The sequence below is a fragment of the Podarcis erhardii genome (genome assembly GCF_964252035.2).
Source record: "Podarcis erhardii genome assembly, chromosome: 9".
NCBI lineage: Eukaryota > Metazoa > Chordata > Lepidosauria > Squamata > Lacertidae > Podarcis > Podarcis erhardii.
In genome coordinates, this window is record NC_138512.1 from 40,358,840 (window position 1) to 40,381,003 (window position 22,164).

Here is a 22,164-nt window from a genome sequence, read left to right on the forward strand (position 1 = left end):
CACATTCAACTGAATTACTTAGGAGCCTCCCTCCAGGGAACCCTGAGAACATAGAGCTACCGATTAGAAGGATGCTTTTAAGCACACGCACCCAAACATGCCCAGAATCCTCTTTCAGACTTGAATGGATTTGACTGGGTGGAGACGTTCAAACTGTTCAAGCCTAGTGACTAGAGTGTTTGTTAATGTCTTGTTCTTATTACACAAAGAGGATATTATATTAGGCCTCCTACTATACTGCTGTTGGGGTCTGCGAATGTTCTGATACCCAAGGTCCCAGTCCAGATACGATTTATACATACTCAGTCATGTATGTAAAAGAAGAAGGAAGGTAAAAGACAAAAGAGTTACAAGTGTTGCTTTGTTCTCTGGGCAAGGAACTCTAAAAGGTTCGCACATCCCCACTTAAATTTCTATTGGATAGCCCCCTCCTAAGCATGTTTAACAAATAATAATAATAAGTTCAACCTGGTTAATGGGGTTTACTCCCAAGTAAATAGGTGTAAGAATACAGAAAGCGAGTTGCTAATAGCTACACAATGGCTGCATCCTCCAAACAGGGTGTGTGAGAGAAGCCATGAGCTCAAACACTCCTTCCTGCCCTGACACATGTGGCTTAATAGGCAACTTCCAGGTCTAATCAAACCATAGTTGTGCATCTTATCAACACTACAAAAATATGGTTTGAGCAAGCTCTGGTTTGGAGGATCACCTGAATGCAGTGAGTGAGACCATGGATTGCAGAAACTAGAACCCATGTCTCCTTGTCCCAAGAAGTCTTTCTACTGTCTATAACAGATTGGTTCTGTTTGCTGAAACTCATCTTAATGAACTTCATATGATAAAGCAGGTAAGTTTTATGTTCAGAACACAATTTATTTTTCCAGATGTTACACAGATTCACCTGAAAAGCACATACTGTATATAATGTAGTATGTTGCAGAGGTGGAATAGATTTGGTTTGAAAGGGCTCTGTAACAAGGAAGGTTTATAAACTGTGCTAAAAATTTAGTGCAAAGCTATAAAAAGACAAGCTGTTATCTTTAAGTTGGGAAGCAAGTTCTTTTCATCCATTTTTAAGACAGGCAGAAGGGGTGACACGTGCACTCTCTGGATGAACAAACCTACAAAAATTCTCACCACTGACTAAATAAATGCCTCCAGAGAAAACCAAAAACCAAATCCAGAGTTCAAGCTTTAAATACCTAGCAGCCTTTGATGAGAGATCAATGCTTGCATCAAGCAGCCTCTCAGAAAAATGACATCATCATCATCATTCCTTCTTGCAGGTTTCTAATTATAAAAGATGTACAAAGCAGTGCCCAATTTCTAATCAAAATTGTCTTTAAGAAACACTGCATATGCGTGTGCACATACTGCAAGAACACTAATATTAAGTGTATATCAAGAGAGAAAGGAGGGAAGAAAGAAATCAGTAGTGTGTGCAGCCACACCCATCTGAAACAAAACTCCTAATAAAATAAACCATTTTGAGCTTTAAAAAGAAATATTTTACAGAGTTTCAATAAACATACTTATCTCAGAATTATGGCTTTACACAATGAAAGTATAAAGAAGATTGAGGGCAGCCTGTTCAAGAGGTATAGGATTTTCAAATAAAGGCAGTGCTCCACCCAACCAGAGCTGTGATTAGACTCTGAAAGATCAGACTGAATCGCCTACGACTTATCAATGGTGAGCACAACCCAGAGGGTCTAAGCCATGCATTATGAATGAATAGGTTTCCAGTAGCAACGTTTGCAATGGAACTCGCAAGCTCCAGAACTGCAGGCAAGGGTGGGACTCCTGCTATATAAATGCTGCTTCAAAGACAGGATAAGCTATAGGTAGAATTACTCAAGCACAGCACGGCAAACCCAAACCAGAGAGACAAGGCTATAAAAACAGTCTGTTTCCTCTCAGAATCAATTATATATTCAAATGATTATTATTATTAATCATCATCATCATCATCATGAAGTAAGACTATCTTGTACATATGCACACGCACCTCCACATTTTTGCTTTCTCACATTGTTTTTAAAATCATCTTGCTCACATATGGTTTAAATAACTTTTCTAGCCTTAAAGCATGCAGCATCATCATCATCATCATCATCATCATCATCATCATCATCATGTAAAGCAAGGAGCTGCAATGGGGGATGGGAGCAAAAAGGCATAACGTTACTAGCCACCAGGCACAATACTGAACAAACAAATGCTCGAGACGTACCCATCTTCACGAAAAGGAGCTTAAATCAATGCACTGCCAAGTGAAAAAAGGGAAAAGCCTTTCCAGGATGGAGTTGTGTCCTGCAGTCGTCCAAATGAGCCAACCATAATTACAGTGATGTATCACATCTGAAAGCCTCACATGTGAAACTCTTAGAGAATTCCTGTTAGCCGTTACTAGAGACGCAGCGTTATTTTCTTGCTTAAGCTAACAATGCTCCACCACTCCATGGAGAATCCTGGAAGTAATAAAAGGAGGCCCAGCCAAGCAGTCATTAATTTCCCTCCCCCCACTCTCCGGATCACTGACAAAGTGGGAGACCCCCCCCACCACACACCCCGAAAGGATTCCAGCCAATCAATCTTTATTTAGTACATCTTTCTCACTCAACCCGTAGCTGAAAGACTGCAGCAAACCGTGCAAGGGATTGTGGGATAGGGATGCAGCATAGAGCTGCAATGAGATTCGCCAGGTGGATTTTTTTCTTCTTCCTCTTTTCTAGTCAGCAATCAGCTGTTTCAGGGCTCAGATGCTGGATAAGGTCTATATGGAATGCTATTACAGGATTAGCAGGCAGGGAAAGCTACATTCTGGTTCAGCAGCAAAAAACACACGTAAGTATTTTTCTCTCAACACTGAAGTATAGATCGAGTACTGATGCTCTGATTCAACACACATTTATTTGGAAGGAAGTGTTATTGGTTTTTAATGGGATGTAATCAATGAAAATGAAAGAGGGAGAAATCTCTAATCAGCCTCTCCCTGCTGCTTATATTTTTATGTCATGATGCCCATGTTTAATGTGATAATCCTTTTGTATCTGCTTAATGTGTAATGTGCAGAATGAGATGAGGTCACCAATCTACCCCAAAGTGTACTAAGTTTTTAAGTACCAGAACCATCCCCTGAAATCACCTAATATTTCTCAACTCAGAGACAGCAAATAAGACTTGAGTTTATTCAACTTCATCATAAAGTTGTTGTTGTTGCTATTATTATTATTATTATTATTATTATTATTATTATTATTATTATTATTATTATTTTATGCACAGGTTGCCTCGTCTCAGCACCCCAAATTTAAGCAGGCTAATTTGAACACAAAGTATTTGCCAATTATAAAAAAAACATTTTTTAAAAGTTCCTTTTGGCAAGTACTCAACCAAATTGAGCAAGGAAAACAGAAACAGTGAGTTGTATCCAAGGCTATATGAAAGTTCAAGAATGCAGTGGGATTTTCATTTCCTCCCCTGCTTTTGTGCATCTCAGATTTGCTTCCCCAATTTCTAGCCTGTGGGTCTAATGAGGCGTGGCACAGGTCCTGATTTGTCCCATGAGGCAGCTTTCCTGAAACCTGTGGCACTATGTGGTTAGGAGATGGCTACAAAGTTGGGAGATTAAAATGAGTTCCCAATTGTTCTCTTGCAAGCTGCACACACTGACAGCAAGTTCCAATGGGACCTCCCTAACGCATGGGTAGGCAAACTAAGGCCCAGGGGCTGGATCCAGCCCAATCGCTTTCTAAATCCAGCCCGTGGACAGTCCGGGAATCAGCGTGTTTTTCACATGAGTAGAATGTGTCCTTGGTTCAAGCTTGGTTTCTTGGAGGCCTTTTGAAACCAGTCACTATATTTGCCTTTCAAGTATAAGCATTTTGTTACTAAATAATTAAAATTTGGTCCTTAAATACATAGAATCTTTTAGGGTTACACCATCAACTTGGGTGATGAGCTGGGTGCACAGATCAGGAAAGAAAGTTGCTATGTAAGGATTGAAGAGACCATTCACAATAACGGTTTCTATTCCTAAAGCTGGGGGAGAGGAAGAGGGATATTCAAAAATCTCCCTCCTACCCTATTCCTTTCAGCAATATTCAGCAATCTTCCTAGCTCTGTGAATTATTTGTGGACATACCAAACAGTGAAGCATCCCGCGAGGCAGAAAATCATTGCATAAAGTTTGAAACACCAGATTTTGGCATGGTAGCAAGACTCGCGTGGCCTTCTGAAAATGCTTGTTTTATAAAGCATTTTGAGTTGCCTAATGACATATGCTATGACCCAAAATACCCAGGATGCTAGGTAATGCAGTCTCTTGATAGTACTGAGAGTTCAAAGAACAGTTCCTTGAGTAGCATACTACCAAGTAGAAAATAAGGGTTGGGAAAATTCTTCTTTTTCTTTGGCAGTCACTCGTAGCTGAGTAAGATTGTCTTCCATAAACATGGTTTTATCAATGAGTCCGTAAGTGACTGTGGAGGCCAATTCTGGATCCACACGTCCTTCCGCAGTGGGGACATTGGTTTCCGGACGGGAGTTGATCACGGTGTGGATTTGACAAGCCTGCCTTCCTCTTAGCACGTTTCTCCCTTGCGCTCTGAGTTCAAGTGTTTTCAAAGCCCATGACACCTTTGGTAAAGGCTGTTCTCCAACTGGAGCACTCACAGGCAATCTTAATTTGGACCCATGTCAAAGACCAAATAATATTAAGTACATGTTACATTAGTGCTCTGGAACTTTCAAAAACAGCAAGGCACAATGAACTAGTTAAGGCAACCCAGATTCCAACGTTACGGCAAAAGGCCAACAGCAGTCATTAAAAATAGGACTCTTCCACTCCACTCCACATGAATGAGAGCCAACCCACCTCCCAGATGAAAACTGATACCATTAGCATACAAGCAGCCCGAAGCTACACTACATGTCACAGTTCTAAGGTTAGGCACACACTTTCTGTTTTTATTTACTGGGTCTGTAAACTACTTCAGAGACTAGGTCAGCAAGCAAGGTAATAGCAACAACTGTTTAGTTTCTCAGTAAAGCAAAATCTAACTAGTTCTCTCTATACATATCTTATGTATGGATATAAAATAACCAGAATAGGTAGTTATGCCAATTATAGAGGCTCCAATTCAGAGTCCAAAGTGAGATGAAGAAGAAGAAATAAACCAGGAGGTAATTATATCTGCATCTTAAAAAGCAGAGACATCACCTTGCCAACAAAGGTCCGTATAGTTAAAGCCATGGTTTTCCCAGTATTGATGTATGGAAGTGAGAGCTGGGCCATAAAGAAGGCTGATTGCCGAAGAATTGATTCTTTTGAATTATGGTGCTGGAGGAGACTCTTGAGAGTCCCATGGATTGCAAGAAGATCAAACCTCTCCATTCTTAAGGAAATCAGCCCTGAGTGCTCACTGGAAGGACAGATCCTGAAGCTGAGGCTCCAATACTTTGGCCACCTCATGAGAAGAGAAGACTCCCTGGAAAAGACCCTGATGCTGGGAAAGATTGAGGGCACAAGAAGAAGGGGACGACAGAGGACGAGATGGCTGGACAGTGTTCTCGAAGCTACAAACATGAGTCTGATTCGACTGCGGGAGGCAGTCGAAGACAGGAGTGCCTGGCGTGCTCTGGTCCATGGGGTCACGAAGAGTCGGACACGACTAAACGACTAAACAACAACAAATTATATATATTTTATGCTGTGTCATTGTGATACATGATAGTATAACATTGACAAACAATAGCATTCATTCGTGGAACAGGAGACTATTTTAATAGCAGAAAGGACGCACGGGATAATTTGTCTACATCTGGTGTATTGCTCACAAACCATCACCACTGTGAAGCTGACAGGCAGGATGATGCAGCAGGAAATTCAAAGTGAATTCCATGCTGCAGGTTGGAATTAAAAGGTGACTCCTGAAAAGGCAGATGATTACTTGACATTCAAGTAGCTTCCAACTCTACAACTCTCCAATTTGTTTTCCTGTCATGGAAAACCAGAGCAGACTATGAGCCTTTAGTCATCTGATGCCTCCCATGACATTAGAGCGTCAAAGATAGCATCATGCCTGCTTGTTTATAAACTCACCCAAGTAATAAAACCAGCAGCTGAGATGGGAAGTTCTAGATACATCCTGCATATTTTGCATGTCCTGAGATTAGCCCTCATCTTAATTTAGCTATGCTTAAAGACACTGCAATAGATACACAAAAATACAGTCCTCACTCACCCAGTGTAACAATTCCTAACACAATGCCAAGTACTATTCAGAAGGCTTTGGCACTTTTCTTCGCTTTAGATGGCTTAGCATTAGAGTCTGAGGATTCCAGGCTTAAATTAAGACATTTGCTTTTTATTTGCCTTCACATCCACTGGGTTATTCATCATAACCACCTAGGACTCTGAATCTAACAGGTTTGGTTTACTTATTCCAGAAACCTCTGTGTGCTTGGGACTGACAGTGTGAATGCACTCCAACCTCCTCTGTGTCCAAGTGTGTGCAAATGTCAATGACAGGATACAATTTCTATACTACGTTAAGTTCCTGAGAGACAAAATAGGCTTAATCTCTGTATTTATGCCACCATATTGCTTGATTTTTCATAAAGTTTGTTGTTGCAAAAATGTAAACCTGGCCAATAATTTTGTGAATGCTGTATTGTTCTTGTATCAGTTATTATGCCAGCTCTTCCAATCACATTTGAAAGCATTTCACTAGTAAGTGAAATGGAGATGAATTGGGCTAAAAAGGAGATAATGTGGGGAAATCTCAGTTTTAATAGTGCAACACTAACCTAGTACAGTGGTACGTCAAGTTAAGAACTTAATTCGTTCCAGAGGTCCGTTCTTAACCTGAAACAGTTCTTAACCTGAGGCGTGCTTTCGCTAATGGGGCCTCCTGCAGCTGCTGTGCCACTGGCATGCAATTTCCGTTCTTATCCTGGGGCAAAGTTCTTAACCTGGAGCAACCACTTTCTGGTTAGTGGAGTTTGTAACCCGAAGCGTCTGTAACCTGAGGGACCACTGTACAGCAATTGGGAATAGTGTGACTCACTTCTGAGCAAGCATGCAAAGTATAGCATAGTCAGGCCCAGTTCACACACATTACTTGGTGTGCAGACAGCTGCAATGTCACTATTCCCAATCACACAAGGTGGCTGAACAGGATTACAATTTTTGTCTCTACCAAAGCAAAGTAATCTCTACTCCCCACTTGCCTTTCCCAGCCAAGCAACATGAGGAATATACCAACATGGATGCAGTGCCATAGCTACCCGGGGGATGGGGACTAGTGGGGTTCTTTGCCCCAGTGAATCCTCCAGAGGGGCGTCATTGAGGCTCCCAGCCAGTATGTGTCTATGCAAATGTGTGGGGTGTGTGCCAAACTGGGTGAAATAAAGCCTAGTTTTGCCCCTGATGGACAGCACTGCTTGAAGGCATGCTAATCTCATGGCCATTGCATTTTGCCTTGCCATAAAACCCCCAGTTTTTCTTCAATCTTTGGAGCTGGGAAGGTTGTGGGGATCACCACACAACTGCCAGTGCAGCTTCCACCTACTTCTGCACCTTCAAAGTTGGAGGTGAGAGCTGCAGATTTACTGAAACCTCACCATTAGACTTGACCATAGTCCATGACCAGCTTGGCACCCCCCCCCGGCAGGTGGCGCTCACATCCCCGGCGGGCAGTTTTATGCGATCAGTGGTCAGATTTTGGATTTTTGCGATCGGTGGGCGTCGCTGGCACACCCAGCAGGCAGTGCTTGTATCCCCAGCTGGCGGCACTGACACGGTTTTATGTGATCGTTGTACGCTCCCTAAAAAAAAAGGTCGACAACTTTTGGGGCATCCTCCCTAAAAAAAGCTCAAAAATTGCAATGTGGGGGGGGGGAGACACAAAAAAAATTTCACACTGGGTACCACGTGACCTTGCTACACCTCTGGGAGAAGCAGCCATGATACAGCAGCTGACATGCAGCTGAAAACAGTACAGTATCTGGACTAGGCCTCACTCCCTATTAAATGTGCATAAACAGACCTTCCTGAAACCATCCAACCCCACCCCATGTTTCATTCTCTTCTAGTAAATTGGGCTTTCAGTGTGTGCACTGAAAGTAAGAAACGAAAAGTGATTTCCAAAGTTGTGTAAACAGGAGAAGCAGACTGTGATAAAATAGAATAGGGCAGACTGTGATAAGCATATCCACCTCCTAGTTTGGTTCCCAAGGATGAGAAATTATTTGGCATGATAAAAGGAAGCATTCCTGTGATAAGTGATTGCATAGCAATGCACCACAGTAGTTTCACACATTCTTTATAGCAAGTAATAATGACACTGGTCATAACAATCGCTTACCCTTTATATCTGGCCGGATAAGACAGCTTCACCGTCCCACTACAATCTCAAATGAGCCTAGTATTTTAAAGGCCTAGTCTTTGTAAGTTGCTTATAAGGTTACATTTTGGCTAAACAAAAAAATTGCACAGTTGTGGTTTTTTTTAAAACCCTCACAGGTCCCTAGAACATTACAAATTATATTAACTGTTAACTGCGAATATCAGAAACTTGGGGTTTCTCACTCACTGACTTCACCTGATTCAAGTATTGTCAACATTCAATGAATGCCAACAGTTTCCAGCTGCCAGCTGCAATAATATTACTGCCTGTACAATAAGGTTAACGCAAGCAATTAATTTACAGATTTCATTAAGACTATGTAATGTGCTCACAGATATTTTTTTAAAAAAACCGCTGATCCAAACACATGAGAACACCAAAACCTTCTTTCCCCCACCTCTCTCTGTATGCCTATAATCCTATTATGTGCTTATCATTTGAGATCCAAACACCTAGCCTAAGTAATAAGGTGTTATTGAATAACTGTACAAAGACAAAAGCAGATCAAACAACCTTTAAATAAAGTCACTACTTCCACACTCAGCAGACATGGAATCATTTCCTAACATTTAAAATGCAATAAACTTTTTTTAAATAAAAATAAAAATAAAAAATCTTGCACTTCCAGTTTGCTGACTTACCTTATCTGTTGAACATCTTCTTTCCACCAAAAGAAATAGAAGGGGGGTTACCACGCTTGGGTTTGGTTTAAAAACACGCACAACAGGAAACAACAAATGATGAACAAACTTAGAAAAAGTTGTTTAAAAGCAATTATGTTTTTTTCTCCTGGAAAATTTGACTACATTCCTCTTTTAATAAAGACACTTTTCCACATTTCACAAGCAAGAAGCCTGGCATTGAGCCAGGATTTTTAAAAATAAAAATAAAAAAAATCAGGAAGTATTTGTTTTCTTTCTCATGGCTCTTCCAGCTTACAGAGCATCCCACAATCTCTTCCGACAGCCAGACAACTCCTGACATACAAAACTGGGCAAAAGTCCTTTTTCCTTTTTGTAACTGTCAAGCTGGTATTCTGTACTCTCAAGATGCAATGACTGAAATTCTAAAATAGATGTTCTGCAGGCAGCAAGCTATCAAAATGCCAGCTGTTGACCTCACACACGGCCAACACCCTCTCCTCCCAAAACAAACTTGGGGGGAGGGGCACTGTGCTCCTTCCCCCTCCCTCCCTCCCCCCTCCCTCCCTCATCTTTCACACTCCTGCATCAACACAGCAGAATTGCTGTTAAGAACACACTTCTGCTGAGATTTCTAACACTTCAACAGAAGCTTCGTAATGAAAATTAATGCAAGGAATTGTAGTAAAACTTAACCAGTAAAAAAACCACACCACCCAGTAAGAACTTCCTTCCAAATACCATTGCTCCACTATTCCATGGTGGGCTATACGGAATGTTACGACATTATCTCAAAATTCTACAGATTAAAAGGCTGCCACCGCTTTTGACGTGCACCAGTGATGTAGTGAAAATGGAAAAGGAGAAAAAGCAAACAATATGGTTAAAACTTATTTACTCAAGAGTTCTTCTTGGGGTAGAATTTATTGTGTTAAACAGCCAGACCATTCACACACCAGTTATTCGTGAACTATCTATCAGGAACACAAAGGCACATTCTATCCGGTTGTCAGTAGAATTTCACAAGTTTAAGTGCATGTCCGTTTCAAACCTGCATTTCTTTAAAAAGAAAAACGACATTGTTTCAAAAAGAAGACTGCATGTTTAGCTGACTGCCAGGGAAATATATCTTAGAATTTCAGCAGTGCACCTTGAAAGCAGCATTAGATCTCACCAGTGGCAATGAATATATTCCTACAACCAGACCTAATACAGATCCACAGCCAGTTTTGTATCGGTATGCAAGTCTCTATGCCTGGCAAACCACGCTTGGGGAGGGGCGGGAGGGAATTGAAAGAACAAATGAAATTCATGCTGAGAGGGATCAAGTGCATGGCCTACACACCACGTTTCAAACTGGTCAAAGTGCCAGGATGACAGAAGCTTACTCAGAAAGCTAAATCCCGCACACCCTCCAGCCCGGCTCCAGCTGACCTGATTCATAGTCTGATGTAATCACAGAGGAGAGAGTGAAGCTTGCAAACACCACATCCCCCTAGCTGCAGATCATACAATTCACTGCAATGGCACCAGCTGACCCAGGTGGGGCGTTAGGACTGTCACAGGCAGCCCTGTCACAATATTATTCCTTCCAGCTGGCCTGGCACATGCAGACCCAACATAATTGTGCAGAATTTTGACACAGTTCAGTCAGTTTCTATGTGGAGATTTGCATGCAGATGTGCAGAAAGCGACCAAACAACACACACACACACACACACACACACACAGAGAGAGAGAGAGAGAGAGAGAGAGAGAGAAAGTGAAGCATGCCTACTTTCAAGCCAGACAGGGGTTTTGTGCAGATCTTTGTGCTGCCATCTGCTAGTCCAAACCGCAGATTACGGACTGGCAGAACAAACACAGGTGGCCAGGCTCAAATCAGCAACTGTAGCTCAAAGCCCATCAGATTAGTTTGCATTCCAACCCCTCCCGATTTAACTCTACAGCACCAAATTAGCACATTATCTGTCATCTGAGTGCAGTAGTGAAACTGGAGGCAAACAATGGCTTTGCAATCTCAGTTTATTCCTTGCACACACCCTCAGCGCAGTTCTGAGTGAGGCCAGGATTAGCTTTTCCTAACTTTATATACTCAAACCACGAGTCATAAGAGTTACCCTTGTTATTTGCCATGCTTTCCTATTTTTCATCTGAAGAGCCCAATTCACACATGCACATAAATAGCATCCCATCACTCTTACAGCACCATCCACTAGACATTTACTCAAAAGTAAACCGTTTAGTTCTGTGAGTCTTCCACCTAAGAACCTGGGTACAGAATTGCAGCTTCATTGTCTGAACACAGAAAGTGCTTTCATTGAAAAGTACTGTCTTCAAGATATTATGAGGCAATATAGAAGCCCTCCAAGATGATGTCTGATTTATGAGAGTCTTATCACACATCATCAGTTGAGAGTCAACAAAGACTGGGTAGGCACATTCTTAACTAAGTGCCCAGACATAATCAAGTTTTTAAAAATTATATGTTATACTCTTTTATGCCTTGAACACTATTCTAAATATAGCTCACACAACTGCAGATTATTCTAGTGAAAGAAAATCTCTCTTGCCAATCCTAAATATCACCAAGGAGCAGAGAAAAGGACAGGAGAAGATAAAAAGGAAGGAAGGGTAAGGATAAAGGCATTCCTCCCTGGGCTGCCAATTCATCCTTGACAGGGTAGCGAGAATTTAGAAGTCGGGTTATAAGTCGTTCACACTGATAAGACCATCCAGAGTTCTGTTTGGATACCTGGAAGATGTCAAACTACAGATGTTGGGTTGGATTAGAGGATCACTCTTAGTACATCCTATTCTAAGGAATGAAATGTGTGTATATATAGTGGTTACATGAGCCACTAGCAGTTTCTGATTATGTACAACAAAGTTTGCTGAAAACAGCCATGACTTCAATAAAAGGATATAAAGGAAATGGGCTTGCTTTTCTGGCCTCCATCTGGGCATGATGCAGCAGCTTCGGTTGCTAATGTGGGAAGGATTTCCCTCCCAACTCGTCATCATCATCATCATTTTATTAGTATGCCGCCATTCCATAGTTAAAACCACACATGTCTCCACAGGCCAAAAGGATTGTAATCAAGGTAACAGTGAAAGCAGCATTAAGGGTCAAATACACTTGGCTGACTTACTCCTGACAGAAACCGCAGAGAACATCTTTAAAAGGGTACTAAGAAAAGTACGTTCCACCCAGCACACCCTCACACTGACACTGGGAACCCAGAAAAGTAGACAACACTTGGGTGCCAGTGCTGCAGAGGTGACACAGAGAATTGCAGGAGATGGAAAAGTTGACATTTTCCTTCAAAGCTTCAGGACAGGGGTGCCTAGGTGCCCTTCAGATACTTTGGACCCCAACACGCATCAGCCTCTGCCCCTGTGGCCAAAAGTCAGCAAAGGTGGGAACTGTTGTCCAAAATATCTAGAAGGCATCACATTGCTTTAGGGCCTTTAGGGCCCCTGCTTTAGGGCCCCTGCTTTAGGGCCTTCTATCAGATTAGCAGAGAGAGAGAGGTGTGCTTTAGGCAAATTTCGCAGGCGATATGTAGACCCATTTTTGCATTTCCCACATGTACTAAATTGTGCTAGTAAAGGTAAAGGGACCCCTGACCATTAGGTCCAGTCACGGCCGACTCTGGGGTTGCGGCGCTCATCTCGCTTTATTGGCCGAGCGAGCCAGCGTACAGCTTCTGGATCATGTGGCCAGCATGGCTAAGCCGCTTCTGGTGAACCAGAGCAGTGCATGGAAACACCGTTTACCTTCCCACCGGAGCGGTACCTATTTATCTACTTGCACTTTGACATGCTTTCGAACTGCTTGGTTGGCAGGAGCAGGGACCGAGCAACGGGAGCTCACCCCGTCCCGGGGATTAGAACCGCCGACCTTCTGATCGGCAAGTCCTAGGCTCTGTGGTTTAACCCACAGCGCCATCCGTGTCCCACTAAATTGTGATAGCCACTTTCTATTAGCAATGTTGACATTCCAGGCTAAAAGATACTAAAAAAAGATGTTCATTTATTTAAGAACAGAAAAGTGTACAGGTTTATTTGCTGGTGTGCTAACAAATAGGACTGCTGCCAATGAATTTTGAAACGATCCTTATCAGATTCTCTTTCCCTAGGTCTGTCTCCATTCTTGTCAGTATAAATGTTTAAATACATGTTGTAGTAGCTGCCGCAGTTACAGATGGCAGAGACAGAGAAAGCTCCGGTTCAACTGGCAAAGATAGCAGGACTAGATTAGGGTCAGAAACATGTGGCTCTACAGCTGTTGTTGGACCCCAGCTCCCATTAGCCTATGATATTCAAGCAGAATGAGAAATGAGTCCAGCAACATCTGGATGGCTGCAGAATGCCCATTCCTGCTCCAGAGGGAAAGCAACCTGGGAAATACATGTAACTTATGGTAATATGTTTTTTGGAGGAAAAATATTGTAACATGTATTAAATATTCCAACAGCTATTCCAAAATATTCCAACAAATATTGGACTAATATTACCATGTGCAAGTAAGTTACACACAGAGCCTTCTTTTGGGAGATATCTCAAAACATAAGCAAAAGTTATTATACTGGTACCTCGGATTAAGTACTTAATTCGTTCCGGAGGTCTGTTATTAACCTAAAACTGTTCTTAACCTGAAGCACCACTTTAGCTAGTGGGGCCTCCCGCTGCTGCCGCACCACTGGAGCACAATTTCTGTTCTCATCCTGAAGCAAAGTTCTTAACCCGAGGTACTATTTCTGGGTTAGCGGAGTTTGTAACCTGAAGTGTCTGTAACCTGAAGCTTATGTAACCCGAGGTACCACTGTAGTGTGTTTTCAAAAAGGACTTTCTCTTTTTAAGTAGCATCTGACATATCAGATACTACATAAAATATTATGAAATTGAAATGCAAGGATGCTTAAGAAGATTTCTCTGGAGAGCTCTCCCATTTCTTTTCCTAGCAAGACTACTGTTATTCTAACACCTTCGGAGGCTGATGGAAATTCAACAGGTGATGTTTCACTCATCACTTGGAAAGCTGCAGCTTTTAAATGTTAGCCTGTAAAGCAGCTGTTAAAAGTGCAGGGAACTGCCAGAACAAGAAGAGTCTGCTTTCTTGGTGGCTTCACCTGATATTTTGCATGTCTGATCCCTTTATGAAGTGTGGGTAGTTCTTTTAACCAAAGCAAACTCCCTCAGGAAATTTACTCCTTATTAGAAGAGACTGTTGGGAGGAATTTAGCAATTAAATGAAAGGCAAGGCAAGATATCAGTTGTTGAAGTTCTAAAAGTTAATTACATCCCTTGCAGCCTAGGAGACGTAGTTTACCTGCTATCTCTTTATCTTCTCTATTTAGAAAACGGGGTCTTTATGATTCAGGAATTGAGTGACACTGTGCTAAAATCAGCTCTCACAACTGATACTGGTGGTAAAGTGAAGTTTACCATTCCAGCATTGGGTTTTGAGGATCCTCTTTAGAAGTACTTCATGCCTATACAATAACTTAAAGTTTTTGATTAATTTTACAATTTTATCTAGAGGCTAAAATTTGTTCCATAACTTGTCCATGGAGGCTGGGGTGTTTAATTCATTCTTCCATTCTGTGAGCCTGAAAATGCTTCAGCTGATTAGGCAGACCAGTTATTCTGACACCGCAGAGCAAAACCTATTTATTCCTAGAAATACATCTTGGAGAACCAACAGCACTTTTCTGAAGCATTGTGTTCTACACTACAGCATGCCTCTTTCTAAAAACATTGTTTTCAAAGAAGGGTGTTCAATATCCCCCCCCCACCTCACATCTTGTCTATTTTCAGATGAATTTCTGCAGCTTAATATATGTTTTAATAAGAAGCACTTAGAGGAGAATCAAGTCATAGTCATGCTTCTTAAAAAAAGTCTTAAAAGATCTTCTTCAACAAGTTTGTCTGGTTAACCTTATCCCGCAAGTTGTTCCATCTGTTTCTGTTCCTCTCCAGGATGATCTCACTCTCATTTGAGGTATGAATAGAGGAGTCCTCAGAAGCATGTCGCTGAATATAAAGTAGCTGCTGTTCAAAAGATTCAACCTTCCTTCCCAAATACACACACACACACAATACTTTTTTGAATCATAAACACAAGAACTGTACTAAATAATGATTTTCTGTAATCCTAGGATATATATATATTTTCCTCTAAAAGGTGGGACAGTTAGGAGCTTACTTACAGGCGTTCCATTATGTCCTTCCAGGCACTGAAATGCAGCCTCTTTCGAAGCCTGCTCCCTGCAGCATTCAGACAATTGGTCCCATTATAACCACCAGGAGGCTGAGTTAAAGGGTGGCCTTGCAAAAACATAAACAGCTTGTCAGCACAACCAAAGAGGCGGGACCCGTGCTATCAGGGGACAGTGCCAGCCAATGATGAGCCTCTTTGGTATCTGTTTGGTTAAGATATTGTGTTTCATTCTTAAAGAGGAGAGTGGGGCAGTGAGAAAAGCTGACAAGGAAAAACTAACTGTGCTGGGAGTGCTCACAGCTGAACAGGGCGGGGGGGGGGGGGGGAGGAATGCTTAGACCAGGGGAAAATATGTATCAATAAGGCACTCCAGGAAAAAGCACATGTTTGCTGTGTGTGCTGAAAGCTCACAAGCCACCACATATTGTTTAGTTTGGTCCTGCTTTTATGTTAAATAAACACACACATACATACACACACACGGAGCAAAATTTTGGAGAAATTTATCTTGCACTAAAAGCCGCATGATATAGGACCACCAAGACGATCTTGGGTTCATTTCCCTACAAAAGTCATAACCTTTTGGCTTGTCATTATTTCTCAGTCTGTTGTTGTTGTTGTTGTTGTTGTTTAGTCGTTTAGTCATGTCTGGCTCTTCGTGACCCCATGGACCAGAGCATGCCAGGCATGCCAGCCCAGCCTACCTCAAAGGGCTATTGTGAGAATAAAAAGGGAGTGAAAATGGACCCTTAATCTCAGGGTTGTGGGTCGGAGCTCCACTTTGGGTGACTGATTCCTGCACTGCAGGGGGTTGGACTAGACGTGGTCCCTTCCGATTCTACAGTTCTGTGATTCTATGTAAAGGTAAAGGACCCCTGGATGGTTAAGTCCAGTCAAAGGCAACTATGAGGTTGCAGCGCTCATCTCGCTTTCAGGCCGAGGGAGCTGGTGTTTGTCCACAGCCAGCTTTCCAAGTCATGTGGCCAGCATGACTAAACCGCTTCTGGTGCAAGAGAACACCATGACAGAAACCAGAGAGCACAGAAACGCTGTTTACCTTCCCACCACAGCAGTACCTATTTATCTACTCGCACTGGTGTGCTTTTGAACTGCTAAGTTGGCAGGAGCTGAGACAGAGCAATGGGAGCTCACTCCGGGATTCAAACCACCAACCTTCTGATCAGCAAGCCCAAGAGGTTCAGTGGTTTAGACCACAGTGCCACCTGTGTCTGTGATTCTATACCAGGCTGAGGTCCTTGTCAAAAGGGGTGAAAATAAGTGTCTTAAATACATGGTGAGAGTGGAGGGAAAGGAACAAGTACAGAACTATAGAACCAGCCTTGAAATCTGTATAGGAGCCTTCTACACAGCTGCTTTCAGTGAAGTGGATAAGAATGAACTGTGATCCAGGGGGCTGCAGGTTCAGATTTCATGTCATATCACAAATTCACAAGGTGGCCTTAAGCCATATGGAGGTCATATTCCTGACCTGCCTCTCAGGACTGTTGTAGTATGCATGTGAAGCAATTTGAACACTGAGGTGATGCATATTATTTTAATGGACATGATCCTAATAATATTTTCCTGGTCAGAATGCCTTAAGGAAGCAAGTATGCCATCTTGAATTCTGGCAGGGATCCCAACACCACAAGGCAAGCGGAAACTTCAGCAGCTACTGTTTTCCTTGGCATGTGGTTCCTGTATTTTTGCAGAGCATTTTAAATAATGCTAATACTAATTTCTATACCATTTACAAAGGACACAGCATACATTTGATCATAAAAGCCACAACAATCCATAGGGTTGTCCATGCATGTAACTTCAAGGGCCATTAAGAGCCAATCTTTTGCTGTAGACACTGTCCAATCAAGTTTTTAGGTCATCGAAATGATGAGTATTCTTTAATTTCCAGATTCTACACATGCTGTCCTCTAGTCTTTCTGTTCATACAGAACTATGCATCTTCAATACTAGTCTGCTACAGAACAGCAGCAGCAGCAGCAGCAGGAGGAGGATTATAGGAATCTGGACCCCTTGCCAGGATTGAGTGGATACTTGGTTAGTTGCCCAGTTGCTAGCATCAGGTCTGCTACTACATTAATACTGCATACCATGGTTTAACCTGAAGCTTTACTGCAATGCAAACTAGTAAACTACAGTATTGCCTTTGACTTATAAGGTATTAAAAAGATGATGGCATTAGTCTAAGTGAAAGCACAGTGGTACCTCGGGCTACAGACGCTTCAGGTTACAGACTCTGCTAACCCAGAAATAGTACCTCAGGTTAAGAACTTTGCTTCAGGATGAGAACAGAAATTGTGCAGTGGCAGAGCGGCGGCAGTGGGAGGCCCATTAGCTAAAGTGGTGCTTCAGGTTAAGAATGGACCTCCGGAACAAATTAAGTTCTCAACCCGAGGTACCACTGTATTATTCAATGGCAGAAACATGGGTGTGGGAATATCTATGGCTGTGCTGGTGGGCGGGGGAGGCCATATGGTTCCTGGTTGGGAAACACTACTTTAGACTGCACACTTACTCATGCAGGTAAGTCACATTGAACATAATGGTACCTACTTCCAAGAAAGTTCAGTGTCACTATGCAGGAAATGCAACAATCATTCTTCAGCTACCATGTAGCACAGGGGTCAACAGCGTTTTTTGAGGCTAGGCCGGTCCACTGCCCGGCAGACCTCTCGGTGGGCCAGAGCATGTGCACCTGTGTGTGCACTCAAACTATTTTCAGTGCTCTTCCATGAGGAGCGCCCGTACGCATGTGCACACGCTATTTCCGGCACACTTCCAGCACACACGCTATTTCTGGGGCTCTTCCAACCTGGAAGTCGGTCCCTGCGGCGAGAAAAAAAAAGCATGGAATCCCCACGCCAATCCACAGAATGGCTGTGGGCCGGTTCCAGGAAGCTCATGGGCCGGAATTGGCCCATGGGCCTTAGGCTGCCCACCTCTGATGTAGCACCACAGAAATCCTGGACTGATGATGAACAATGAAAATACAATACTGCTATATGGAACAATTGTTTGGAAAAGGTGGCCTTCAGATCTAACAAACAATAATTGGGTCAAAATCCTATGAAAGATCTTGTTCTGAATCTTAAAGGGGTTTTGCTTCCAGCCCTGCTGCTGTCATGTTATTAACAGAGATCACTAGTAATACAAGCTCTGGGGGACTGACAAACAAGATCCATTTCTTCATCCAGAATGTCAATACTAAAATTTAAAAGAAGCTTTCCTTTTCCTAGGTTAACTTTCTCATACTTATATGCACTTCTCATAATCTTGAAACATGCTTATCAAATTATAAATCAAAACTATTATCAATGGTCAGCCAAACACCACCAATTATTAGGGGAGAAGGGAAGAGATCTTTCATATGTTTAATTTAGAAACATGTTCCTTTGAAGTGTTTATAATTAAAGCAGTGAGCTGTTTAAGCAGCGGCTACCAGTACATATTCAGAGCTTAACTGGGAAAGAAGAGGTGCACAGATATTTGCATTTGGCAAATATTTGCCATTATTATAAAATTGCGTCAGTAATGTGGGTTTTCTGGGAAATTCTCCAGTGCAAATTGGAGTAATTTGCAGAGAGTAATTTGCATTAGGAAAAAAAATAGAGTTTTTTAATGCCCTAGAGAGCGATCTTATCTTGCATGCTTATTTTACTTGTAGTTAATAAAAGATAAAAACTTTGGAACTGTCAAGCTTGCCTAACACTGTATTTGTAACATGCATCTATTCACTGTTGCCAATAAAGATATGAAGTGGGATATTTTCTGTGGAAAATACATATCAGTGGTGGGTGGGCAGAGGCAAAAGGCAGTGGAGCAACAAACATAAAATTTGTACAGCAGGTGAGTTTCTACATCTGCCCCTTTCTATCCTTCATCCAAACAATCAGGAGAAACTATCAGATTTCAAGGTTGCATTCCAGTCATGCAAAAATGGGGCGTGGACCCATTAAAGGATGTTTTATCTGGTGAGTGTTTTGAGGACCTGACAGAGAAGTCTGGAGGGCCACATTTGGTCCCTGGGTCTGAGGTTCTACATCTCTGAGCTAGCAAGGTAAAAACCAGTGTTTCTGAAAGTGATTTGGTGCAATCAGTTGGTAGCACTCAAACATTTCAGTAGCTGCCCTATAGCTGAGCTGTATGGTTTGTGTACATCAGATGTCCTTTCATCACTCAACCCAATTCCCATAAATTCCCAGTGCTGATAGGAGCCTGATGCTCCAGGCAGGCTTCTAATTCAACAGGTTTAACTACCTACATTAGCAATTCGAGTTTCCCTGTATACTATACTGCAAATGTGCTACATCTTATCCCCAAGACTCAAACTTTTGTCAGATACTATGTCTCTCCCCCCACCCCCGTTCCCTACAGAAAGGCTGTTATGCCCAACACAGAGGCAGAGCTATTATTCTGCATTTCATTCTGTCTGCTGGTGGGTGTTCTGCTTGATTATAATTGCTAAATTGATTGAAAACAAACGGTGTCCATGAAAAAGACTGGACACACCAAGTGTGGGAAAAGAGAGACTCCACTGTGTATCATTGCTTGGCGTGTCTAAGGACCAGCAATTGTTAACCACAACAATAAAACCTTTCAGCAAATATTTTGCAAAATGTCATCTGGAGTTTCTGGTGCCATCCACGTGCCGTTTGCACTCTTTATCAATTTCTCCTCAGCTGAGATTTTATTACTGCAGTGTTTGTTTGGTGGAAGCAGGCAAGCCAACAACACCAGAATGTGTTTGCATATATGCTTTGCACACACGGTAACAAAAATGGAAAACACGCTTCAAATGCTCCCCTTGAAAATGCAAATAAACTGAAATAACTAAGGGCTGTTTGAAAAATTATGCTTGGGGTTTTTCCCATTTTACATCCCACCTTTCTTTCGAAGAGATAAAGATAGTGTATATAGCTCTCCCTCCCTCTCCGTATTAGCCTCACAAAAATACTGTGAGGTAGGTCAGTCTGAAATTTGGTGACTCAATGAGCTTCATGGTTGAGTGGGGATTTGAACCATGGTCTCTCCCAGGAGGTCCTAGTCCAACACCTTAACCACTATACCATGATTGGATCTTCCCATGTCATTTCCTTCTCCTAAAGCAGCTGGTGGTGGGTAAGAGAGAAGGGAGAAGGCCTCTCCTCCTCATCCTCCATCATCCATAAACTGCTGATATTAGCTGTGGGCAGGAAAGCACATAGGGAAAGAGACCCAAACTTTAGAAGTTGCAGAGGGTTAAACTCTCCTTCCTATCCAAATCAGGCCCCTCTCCATGGCTTTAGGAGAACCAGGATGATCTAAGCAGGAATGTCCCACATTAAAATCTAGTTTGATGACTCGCACACCTGAATTACAGAGGTTTTTTTGGAGGCAAACAGAATGGATATCTGCTGGCCAAGCCAAGAACAAATCATGACTTGCTGAACTTCAGAAGGAAAAAACCACAATTTCAGATTCAGACAAAAAAACAAACAAACCAAGTCTTCAAGGTTTGTGCTGGGCCGGGGTTGAGGGGAGAAGGGATCAAAGCAGGAATAATCAGACAGTGCGCAGTAGCATGTTACTCAAACCCAAAGAGCTATTAAACATGGCTTCTTGCTATGTAAGAACTGAGCCGTGGCCTCCTTTTCTAGATATGCTCTCTCCCATCATCAGCATATGATCAGGTAGCGGAAGCTGCTCTAGAAATGAAACCTGGGAGGAGGAATGAAGATCCACATTAGAACCTAACTTGCCAGGCCAATTTTCCCAAGTGCAGAGTTTTAAAAAAACTCTAACTTAGTTGAGCAGGTCACCAAACTACATTACATGGGACACCCATGGCTGGCTCACCCCACATCAATTCTTCTCATAATGCATCCAATTGGAATTGGGGCTGTGGGAGAGGAAGGACTAACCTCAGCCTTCCCCAACCAGGGGCCCACAATACATTTTGGAGTACCAGTATGTCGAATGATCAATGATGATTGGGACTGAGGTCCAAAACATCTGGAGGGCCTAAAGGTCCCCATCCCTGTTAGGAACATAGGAAGCTGCCTTATACTAACTCAAGCCATTGGTCCATCTAGCCCAGTACTGTCTGCACTGACCGACAGCAGCTCTCTGGGGTTTTCTCCCAGCCCTACTTGGAGAGTCAACATGGGACCTACTGCCATGCACAACAGATACCCTACTACTGAGCTATGATTTTTCTTCTAGCCCCTATTCCAGAGGCTTAAACAGTGTGAGAGTTTGTGAAAACAGGTTTAGGCCCTTTGGGGGGTGTTATGAAGTAAACAAAGGGTAAAACAAAGAAAAACTGTGCATTCCTGTTTACCTCAAGGGTGCTCGCCTAGGGTATTCAGACATGGGGTTTATTGCATTTTTCTTCCTGATTATAATGCAAACGGTTCTATGTTCCTTTTACACTGCATTATCTGTTGTATTATGGAACTGTGGCTTTTGATTGACATGCCACCACATTGCGCTAAATTTTAAAATGGCAGGAAAGACATGTCTTCCACGTACGCCCAAAATTTTGTTAGGTGAAATTACAATCATAGAATCATAGAATCATAGAGTTGGAAGAGACCACAAGGGCCATCGAGTCCAACCCCCTGCCAAGCAGGAAACAATGCAAAACTCTTGCAATTTTCCGCAAGCAAACAACACAGAAATTAGTGCTAAACTTCAGATAGATTCTGCCAGTTGCCCAGAAGTGGCGTTTGTGTTATGTGAAAGAGCGTGTTAAATGTGGAAATTATCACGTAAAGAAACATTGTGAAAAAGGAATAAAGTGCTGTTTGAACGCAGCCATCATCGACCCCAATAGCAGACTTGAATGGCAGTGGAATTTGCACAATATACAGAGTGAACA

The 22,164-nt window shown here is 42.3% G+C and overlaps 1 protein-coding gene across 5 annotated transcripts in view; it reads right to left on the reverse strand.

The window, feature by feature from the left end:
* Nucleotides 1-22,164, reverse strand: part of TRIM2 (tripartite motif containing 2) — a 54,946-nt gene that overhangs the window by 27,116 nt on the left and 5,666 nt on the right. Inside the window, exon 1 of one of the 5 annotated variants that reach the window (XM_081875320.1) lies at nucleotides 15,274-15,406. The exons of 2 other annotated variants lie outside the window; for them this stretch is intronic. The gene's annotated coding sequence lies outside the window, so the exon portion shown is untranslated. Of the gene's footprint in view, nucleotides 1-2,236; nucleotides 2,533-9,058; nucleotides 9,511-15,273; nucleotides 15,407-22,164 lie in introns of those variants that run through there. 2 more of the 5 variants (XM_081875323.1, XM_081875321.1) reach the window with 2 other exon arrangements.